Below are 10582 nucleotides of genomic sequence, written 5' to 3'. Positions count from 1 at the left end.
TCTCCAGCCATCACGAAGGCAGAGTCTATCCACCGGGGCTCCGCCTGATTCCTGAGGCAGGAAGCCTCAGGTGGGCACTTTCTAGTCTGAGCCAGAGAAGGCTGGAGCATCCCCAGTGTTTCTCATCCAATAAGGAAAGTCTCAGCTGCCAAATCCCACAAGCCTGGCTTGTGGAATGTCCCCCACCCAGTGGTGGAGGGAAGGCAACCACACACTGAGAGGCAGAGGCTGATCCTTCTATCCTACCCAGAGCTGGGAACTGGACAAGCGTGTGTCAGACCAGAGGTGGTAGCCACTTTGTGAGTCACCAACTTTAGGCAAAGCCTGCCATCCCTTTGAGCCTCAGTCTTCATATCTGTAAAGTGGGCTTGATAAAACATCAGAGTACTGCAAGCATTCTATCAGATGCAGAGAGAGGAGGGGGAGTATCTTTCAAAGTGGCATGTGAAGGAAATCTTTCCATTTGTGACAACATGGATGGACAGATATACCTTGAAGTCATTATGCTAAGTGAAATAAGCCAGAGGGAAAGACAAATACCATATGATCTCACTTATATGGAATCTTTAAAAAAAAATAAATGCACTCATAGAAACAGAGGACGCATTGATGATTGCCAGAGGTAGGGTGTTAGGGAGTGGGTGAAATGGGTGAAGGGCGTCAAAAGGTACAAACTCCAGTTACGAAATAAGTCAGCCCTAGGAATGCAATGTATAGCTCCGTGACCATAGTTAATAACAATGCATTGTGTGTTTGAAAATTGCTAAGAGGGAATCCCTGGGTGGCTCAGCAGTTAAGTGCCTGCCTTCAGCCCAGGGCATGATCCTGGAGACCCTGGATCAAATCCCACGTCTGACTCCCTGCATGGAGGAGCCTGCTTCTCCCTCTGCCTGTGTCTCTGCCTCTCTCTCTCTCTCTCTCTCTCTCTCTCTCTCTCTCTCTCCATGTGTCTCTCATGGATAAATAAATAAAATCTTTAAAAAAAAAAAAAAAGAAAAGAAAATTGCTAAGAGAGTAGATCTTAAAAGTCTTCATCACTAGTGGTGCCTGGGTGGCCCAGTCAGTTAAGTGACTGACTCTTGATTTTGGCTCAGGTCATGATCTCAGGGTAGTGAGATCCAGCCTGTGTCTGACTCTTTGCTCCGCATAGGGTCTACTTGTCCCTCTCCCTCTGCTCCTCCTGGCACTCTCATTCTCTCTCTCTCCCTCTCTCTCTCTCTCTCAGATAAATAAACAAATGAAAATCTCTAAAATAAATAAATCTTTTTTTTAATTCCCACCTCTTGAAGAAAAATCCTGTAACTATATGTGATGATGGATATTAATAAATTTATTGTGCTGATCATTTTGTAATATATACAAATATTAAATCATGCATACATCTGAAACTAATATAATGTTACATGTCTGTTATACCTCAATTAAAAAATTGACATTTGAGTGCTGGTCACATCTACATATAAAACTTATTAATGTGCGTATGGGTCTGTGGGTGCACATGTTGGCATATGCATTGAAGAAAATTCCGGAAGAATCCACACATCACAATGGAACTAGAGGAAGTAGAATTGAAGTCTTCATTCTTTTGCCTTGCTACTTGTCTCTAATGCTTTCTCTAACGCTTTCTCCCACACTGAGTCGCTATAATTTTTATCACTAAAACACCAACTTTAAAAGAAATAAAGTACGGAGGCATGTAATTGGTGCACACAACAGATGAACAGTTTTTCTTTTGTGTCACCACAGAAACATACCTCCCAGGAGTCAGCCTGGGGTCTCTAGAGCAAGCATGCAGGCTGCCTGGTGGCTGAGTCCCTCTTTTCCTTTCCTTGGCCGTTAGGAAGGAACAAGTTCTGGATTCAGCACAACAGAGTTCAGATCCCAGCCCTGCTCAAAGCTGGGATCTGCTCAAGTCGCTTGCCCTCTCTGAGCTTCATGCTCTCCTTGGTAAAATGGATAGGGGGACTTGTACCTCCCAAGTAGTTCATTCTTCAGCAACAAACTGTACTTGTGTACCTAATCCATACCAGGCATGGTACTAGGACCCAGGACCCAAGATGAATAAGATAGATGAAGTCTCTAGACAGTGGTGCTCATGCCTGATGGCAGAAGCCAGTGGGGAATAGGACCAAGTCAGATGGTGGTGGTAATGAAGGATATTAACAGAGTGAGAAGAGCTAGTAAGTGACCAAGGGGCAACCAGGAAGGGCTGCCCTATGGAAGTGATCTTTGAGCAGAAACCTGAATGACATAGAGGAGTGAACAGCAAATAAAGATCACTCCCCATCACTAAAACCACACGAGGACCGTAAAGACCAGCACAGAGTGGGGTAATCAACTGACCTAAAAATGTGTAATTCTTACTTCCTTTCTCAGACTTGCTGAGATAAACAAAGACAGTGAGGCAATTTCACTCAGCATTCATCTATGAAGGAAGCAAGAACTAGTCCAGGAGACCCATGACAGTAAAATCTGGCCCAATACTCAAGCTGGAAATAGTTGCAACATTTCAGTTAACATAATAACGATCAGGAAACTCAACCAGCCCCTGAAGCATGACAAGGGTCAGATCCATAAGCTGGAGCTGCCAGCTTCTTGGCAGAAGTACCAGGGGAGCAAAATGGCTGGCTTTGGAAAAATAAGGCTGAAGGGGAAGTTCTGGAAAGTCCTGAGGCCCCACAATAGTTGACATCAACTTCCCCTGGACAAGAGTTTTGGATGGGACAAGCTCTGAAAAGTAGTCAGACCACCTCTACCACTTGGACAGGGTGGGTTGCTGTCAACAGAGATCATCCCTGTGAAGTGTAAAAGGGTATTTCTCATACAACAGCCAAAGGAGGGGGACCCCAACAGCATCACGATAAAAGCAGTAGAGCTTGCAAGGGATGAGGCAGGATTTCTCCCCCCATTCTGATGTCTGCTTAGCCAGCAGGCAAGGAAGCCACCTTGGTACAGAGGAGCTGAGTGAACCCCCATCTGCGAAGGCATGTGGAGCGGATGCCCACCCAATTTAAAACCATGGGCTAAAAAAAAAAAAAAAAAAAAAAAAAAAAAAAAAAAAAAAAAAAAAATAAAACCATGGGCTACAACAGGAGTCTTTGGCCACCTACCTGCAGCCTCTCTGGGTCAAATAAGGAAATGGTGTCTGGTCAGTGTCAGACACCTGCAGGCAATCAGAGGATATTATAAAATAACATCCATTCTCTGCCAAAGGAGAGACTTTGCATGACAGTGTTTTCCATGACAGCGAAGCCCTCTAGATTCCAGGAATAGCAACTCCCTGGCCCTATGGACCTGGGATTGATGGCATCTCTCAGCTGTTCCTACCTCCAGGACACTGAACTAGCCTTGATGGTTTCCTTGGTCCTGCCCATACCTTTGTAAAGGGCTCCTTCCTAAACTCATGCTTAGGAACGCCTGGGTGTCACAGTCCATTGGAGCTTCCGACTCTTGGTTTCATCTCAGGTCATGATCTCATGATCTCGATCTCATGGGATCGAGTTAGCGTTGGGCTCCACGCTCCATGAGAGTCTGCTTGGATTCTCTCTCTGCCTCCTGCTGCACCCCCACCCCTGCTCTCTCCCTCTCTCTCTCAAATAAATAAATCTTAAAAAAAAAAAAAAACTCACGCTCATTTAGTCATCTAAGATCCCTGCCAGTTACAGGACTTAGTGACTTCATGACACACACAGTCACACCCTTACACACACACACGCACACATAGTCACATACAAACACCTATGCACCCACACTTGCGCACTATTACACACACGTACACTGACACATGCACACACAAACACATTTGTACACTTATTCATACACATGTACCCAATTATATGCATACACTCACATACACACATACTCACACCTGTGTACAAACAATAACGTGAATGCACACACAGTCACACAGACACTTATACCACACACACACACACATACACACACACACACAGTCACACAGACACACATACTGAACTAATGGGGACCAGATGCCTTAGAGTCTATTGTCCCCAAACTGTCCAGCAGAGGGCAAGAGTGGAGCACTCAGAAGAGGAAGGAGAGCCACAGCAGTCAATGATAGCAGGCTAGTGTCCTTTAGAATTACACACACGGGTACATCTCTCATTTATTTACCATCATGATCCTTAACCAGGATCATGCCTGTTTGCAGTGGGACAGGAGACACTTAACACTACAAATATAGATCACACGTTGAAGGAGTGAGCTACATGTTGGAGGAAAGAAACGGTTCATCAGTTGGTGGGAAAGTGGATCAGGAAAGGGACTTTTTAAGATTGAGGAAATAGTATTATTTGCATCCCAATGAGAATTATCCAAAAGAGTTCAGGATACATGATCGATATACAAAAATCTAATAGAATATATTCTACGGTAGAATATAACACATAGAAATTCTACTTCTGTATTCCAGGGGTCAGCAATCCATGGTCCATGGACCTAATTTGGCCTGTGGCTGGTTTTTGTATCATCTGTGAGCTAAGGAATGTTTTTATATTTTAAAAGGATTGTAAAAGGAGAAGGAGCAAGAGAAGGAGGGGATCCTGAATGGGATGTGTAAAGCCTAAAATATTTACTATATGGTCCTTTACAGAAGAAGTATCCCAAACCTACTTATGGTAGTAGTAAAATTGGAAAACAATTGGAGAAATATTTTCATATACCATTTTTAAAGTATTATACACCAGAAAAAGTGTAATACTCAAGATATAAATCTAATAAAATAGATTTAGTCTATGTATACATTTATACATCTAATAAAATGTTCTAGATCTCTGTGATGCAAACTCTAAAACACTGATGAAAAAAAGCCAAGAAGATCCAAATTGATGGAGAGATAAAACAATATTCATGGATTGGAAGACTCAGTATTGTTAAGATATTAAGTCTCTTCAAATTGATTTATAGATTTGAAGAAGTCACAACCCCAATCCCAGCAGGACATTTTTTTAAGAATAGATAAGCTGATTATAAAATTTACATGAAAATGTAAAAAGACTTATAATAGCCAGATTTTTTGAAAAGGAAAGTGTAATGGGAGGATTCACATGACCCCTTTCAAGACATACTATAAGACAATAATAACCATAATAGTGTGGCATGGGCCAAAGATTAGACATAAATTAATGGAACAGAATAGAGTCCAGAAGTAGACCCACCCAAATTCAGTTGACTTTCTTTAAAATGTGCAAAACAAGTCAATGCACAAAGGATGGTCTTCAATAAATGATACTGGTACAACTGGACATCCACATGCAAAAAAAGAAAAGGAAAAGAAAAAAGTCAACTTATATCTCACACTTTACAGAAAATTTAACTTAAAATGGATCATAGAACTAAACTATGTAAAATCTAACATTTTTAAAGATATTTTTAAATTTATTTATTTGAGGGAGAGTGAGAAAGTGAGAACACTGAGGGAGAGGGAGAGGGAGAAGCAGACTCCCCATTCAGCAGGGAGCCCAACTTGGAGCTTGATCCCAGGATCCTGAGATCATGGCCTGAGCTGAAGCAGATGCTTAACTGACTGAGCCACCTAGGCGCCCCCAATATAAAACTTCTAGAAGGAAAAATATGAGCAGCCTATGTGGCTCAGCAGTTTAGCGTTGCCTTCAGCCCAGGGTGTGATCCTGGAGACCCGGGATGAAGTCCCATGTCAGGATCCCTGCATGGAGCCTGCTTCTCCCTCTGCCTGTGTCTCTGCCTCTCTCTCTGTGTGTGTGTGTGTGTGTGTCTCATAAACAAATAAATAAAATCTTTAAAAAAAAAAAAAAGAAGAGAAAATAGAAGAGAATCTTTGTGATCTTGGGTTAGACAAATAGTTCTTATATACAACACCATAAGCATAATCCATAAAATGAAAATATTGCTACATTGTACCTTATAAAAAAAATGTTCGCTCTGTAAAAGAAACTTAGATAAATGAGAAGGCCAGCCACAGACTAGAAAAAAGACTTGCAGGGCAGCCCGGGTGACTCCATGGTTCAGCGCCGCCTTCAGCCCAGGGCATGATCCTGGAGCCCCGGGATCGAGTCCCATGTCAGGCTCCCTGCATGGAAGCCTGCTTCTCCCTCTGCCTCATGAATGAATGAATAAAATCTTAAAAAAAAAAACTTGCAAATCACACGTCAAAGGACTTTTGTGCAAAATACATAAAGAATCTCAAAGTCCAAAAATAAGAAGGCAGACAACTCAAGGAAAACTAACAGGCAAAAGATTTGAGCAGACACTTCACCAAAGAAGATAAATGGATGGCAAATAGGCACATAAAAAAAAAAAGGTCCATTATTAATCATTTTAAAATGCAAACTAAAACCACAGTGAAATATCACATACTCATGAGGACGGCTGGGGGAAGAACTGACAACATCAAATGCCAGTGAATATGTGGCACAATTAGAACCCTCATATATTACTAATTGTAATTTTAAATGATAGACACTCTGGAAACAGCTTGATCATTTCTTTTAATGTTAAACATACATGTATAAGATGGCCCAACCATCTCACTCCAAGAGCAACGAACACTTGAACACAAATATTCATAATAGTTTTTTCATAATAGCCCCAAACTAGAAACAATCCACACATTTTTCAACTGGTGAAGAAAGAGTGGCTTATCCCTATGATAGAATATTGCTTAGCAATAAAAAGAAGTGAAGTACTGGGGCACCTAGGTGGTTAAGTAGACAAAATATTTTTTTAAGATTGTATTTATTTATTTATAGAGAGTTTGCTAATGGGGGGGCAGAGGGAGAGAGAGAATGTCAAGCAGATTCTACACTGAGTGATGAGCCAATCTGGGGCTGGATCTCACGACCCCAAGATCATGACCTGAGCTGAAATCAAGAGTCAAGCAATCAACCAACTGAACCACACAGGTGCCCCACAAGACATACTTTTAAATTATTTTCTAATATAGTGCCATTTAAAAAAAATTAAAAGTGGCTTGAAACTTAACATATAGAGATTTTAAAGACCTCAAAATGATGATTTTATGTCATAGAAAGATGGTCACAGTATATTGTCATATGAAAAAACCGAGATTAACAAAAAATATATGATAAAATAAAATTGCTTGTTGTTGAGGTAAAATGCACATAATATAAAATTCACCATGTTAACCATTAAAAAGTGTACAATTTCATGCATTTAGTACATTCATAGTGTTGTGCAGCCACCACCTCTATCTAGTTCCAGAATATTTCATCACCCAAAAAGGAGACCTCCTACCCAGGGCAGTAACCCTCCAGTTACCACTGGCCAGCCTTGGAAACCACCAATCTGCTTTCCATATCTATAGATCTTCCTATCCTGGACATTTCATATATGGAATCATACTATATGTGACATTTCACGCGGTATAATGTTTTCTTTTTTTTAAGATTTTATTTATTTATTCATGAGAGACACACACACACACACACAGAGAGAGAGAGAGGCAGAGACACAGGCAGAGGGAGAAACAGGCTCTATGCAGGGAGCCTGATGTGGGACTCGCTCCCAGGTCTCCAGGATCACACCCTGGGCCTCAGGTGGCGCCAAACCACTGTGCCCCCAGGACTGCCCCCAGTATAATGTTCTCAAAGTTCATCCGTGCTGTAGTGTGTATCAATGCCTCATTCCTTTTTATAATCCAGTAATATTCTTGTTCTGGGTATACCACATTTTGTTTATCCACTCCATTTACCTGACCGTGGATATTTGGATTGTTTTCCAATTATCCAACTTTTAACAATTGTGAATAGTGCCACTACAGAACTCGTGCTTTTGTTTGAACAACTGTTTTCAATTCTTTGGGGAATATACTAAGCGTGGAATTGGTGCCTCATATAGTAGTTCTATGTTTAATTTATTGATGAAACACCAAATGTTCTGCACCATTTTGCATTCCCACTGGCACTGTATCAGGGTTACAACTACTCCACATCTTCACTAGACTCGTTATCTTCCCTTTTTCAGATTCTTGTCATCCTCGTAGTTATGAAGGGGTATCACATGTGGCATTGCTTTGCATTTCCCTAATGACTAATGATGTTGCATCTTTTCACGTGCTTATTAGCCAGTAAAATAGCATTTTTAAACAGGGGATTACATGTAAATGTAATACATTTAGATGTAAATAACATTTTTTTACTTCTATGAAGATTATATATAAATAAAAGCTGGATGTATATGAAAGAAAATATGAACAGTGATTGTTTTGACGTTTGAATTATGGGTATAAAAATGATTTTTATTTCTCACTTTTTCTTCTTGTGTTTCTCTTATGAAGATATATCATTTTGGGGATATGAAAAATAATTTAAGAACTTGGCAAAGAAAAACACATGTGATTTTCAGCTTAGAATATATTAAATATTTATTCATTTCATCTTGCAATGCTCCTTTCATATTTTGCCCCAGTCGTGTGGGCCCTAGAAAGGTTTTGAGGCCCTGGACTCCGTACCCCCAAAAGGGGAGGGGGCGTTGCTCCTACAGCTTGAGAGGAGGGAAGTCCGGGGGTCGGCCGCTGTCCCAGGTGCTGAAGGAGGTGGTTCCACTCCCCCACCCTCCACTTTCTCCTGACTATTGGGACCCCCAAGACCTCCACCTCCTAAAACCTGTAGGCGAAAAACGAAGTCCAGATCATGCTTCTTTAACAGGAAAAATTGTTTTTTCATTTCCTAGCTTCAAGACCAGCTTGGCATCAAAGGCCCTTGGAGTTTCTCAGAGGTAACTATGGATATTTAGAACTAACTGGGTCTTCTAATGATAGTTTTCTTCAACAGAAGGTTGCCACATTTCTCAATACTTAAATTTAACTTTTGTGACTAAAGCTTTTTAAATTTTAGAACGTTATGGAAAAAGAAGAGAGAAGGGAACATTTTAACCCTCACTGAGTACTGATGCTTACCAGATAGACTCAATGATGTTGCACATGCTGGCTTATGCAATCTCCCCATCAGTGTAATAAGGTGGCTATTACTATATGGAAATGGAACTGAGGTTCAGGGAGATCAACAGTTTTCCCCCAACCCAAACAGCTAGGAAACAGCATACTGGGATTGTGACCTTGGTAATATAACTCCAAGGTGTGCTGGATCCAGAGTCATTTGACCCTAACTGCATTTAATTATCTGCAAAGAATAGTCTTATCCTCTTGATCCAACATGGAGCTCCAGCTTCCCACATCACCCCAAAAAGCAGAAAAGAAGAAGGGAGAAACTGGACATAGAGAATGCCCAGCTCTCTTTTCAGGAGGGTCTCCAGAATTACCAGGTACTCTTTGACTTCTCCAAAAAGGACGCCGTATAGTAATTTAGCCAGTTGAGTTTCAAAAAAAGCTTTCAAATATTATTTGTATTTCAGCCTGCCATGCAGCTAACTAAAAACTAAGGACTACAAGAAGGCAAAAATGAACAGCGGGATACACAGTTAGTAGTCTCTGACACCATCCATCTTATTGACTACCAAAGCATCTTTTGTGTACTCCTCTTCCTACACAAGGAACATCCCCAGGAAAGTCCACCTCAAAGTCAATGTGCTCTCTCCATTTAGCCCAGGTTCCAAGATCTCTGGGTGATGTGCTGTCCTCTCCCTTAAGCCCTAATGTGAGCTTTTTCCTGGTATGGGAATTTATACTTAAAGGCAATTATCACCCTCAATACATTCAAAAGTTGAGTAATAACTGGGTTGTGACCATTTAAAATTCCAACTGAGACTTTCTGTTCCCACTAATGGTAAGCTAGGTTATTTAGGTTAAACTTTTTTTTAAAAGATTTTATATATCTATTCATGAGAAACAGAGAGAGAGGGGGGGGGGGGCAGAGACATAGGCTCCATGCAGGGAGCCCAACGTGAGACTCAATCCCGGGTATCCAGGATCACGCCCTGGGCCAAAGGCGGCGCTGAACCACTGAGCCACCAGGCTGCCCTTAGGTTAAACTTTTAATTTTTAAAAAACAACTCTCATAATTGGATACTTTTCCAGTTTCTTAAATAAATACATGACAATGAAAGACAGTAAAGAATTACAAAGACTCCACTCAAATGAAAATAGAACCCAAGAGCTAAATGAACATGAATTATACTTTTGCTCTGGAGGCATTTCTCAAGTCAGGAGATAGTGAAGCTGTTTTGATGGCCTCTTGATTGATGTAGGAAAGACACAAGAGTTCGAAGCCAATGGCCAAAAAAGAATTATTGAGACATCTTTGGTGCAAAAAAGGTGGTTTCATAAAACCACGGGGACAGGAGTCATGGGCAAAAAGAGCTGTACTGGGGTCATGAGGGTGGCTCATTATATACTTCAAGTTGGGAGGGGGTTAGGGATAGCATGTCTCTAAGGAATTTTGGAAGCAAGGTTTCCAGGACCCTGAGGGGCCTAGCTATCATTGGAAAAAGGTCACTTACTACTGTCTAATAAAACCTTAGTCATGAGACCCTGCAGATATATATTAGTAGGTTATATGCTTGGGGAATGGTTGCCAACATGTATCTTGGGGATAGAGATAAAGAAGTTTCCAAAGGAATTTTCATATGTTAAAGTAGACTTACAGGATCCTGGAGGTTGGACTAAGAT

This window comes from Vulpes lagopus, chromosome 7 (genome assembly GCF_018345385.1).
Source record: "Vulpes lagopus strain Blue_001 chromosome 7, ASM1834538v1, whole genome shotgun sequence".
Lineage (NCBI taxonomy): Eukaryota > Metazoa > Chordata > Mammalia > Carnivora > Canidae > Vulpes > Vulpes lagopus.
The sequence above is the reverse complement of the archived record's forward strand: the minus strand, read 5'-3'. Positions refer to the sequence as shown.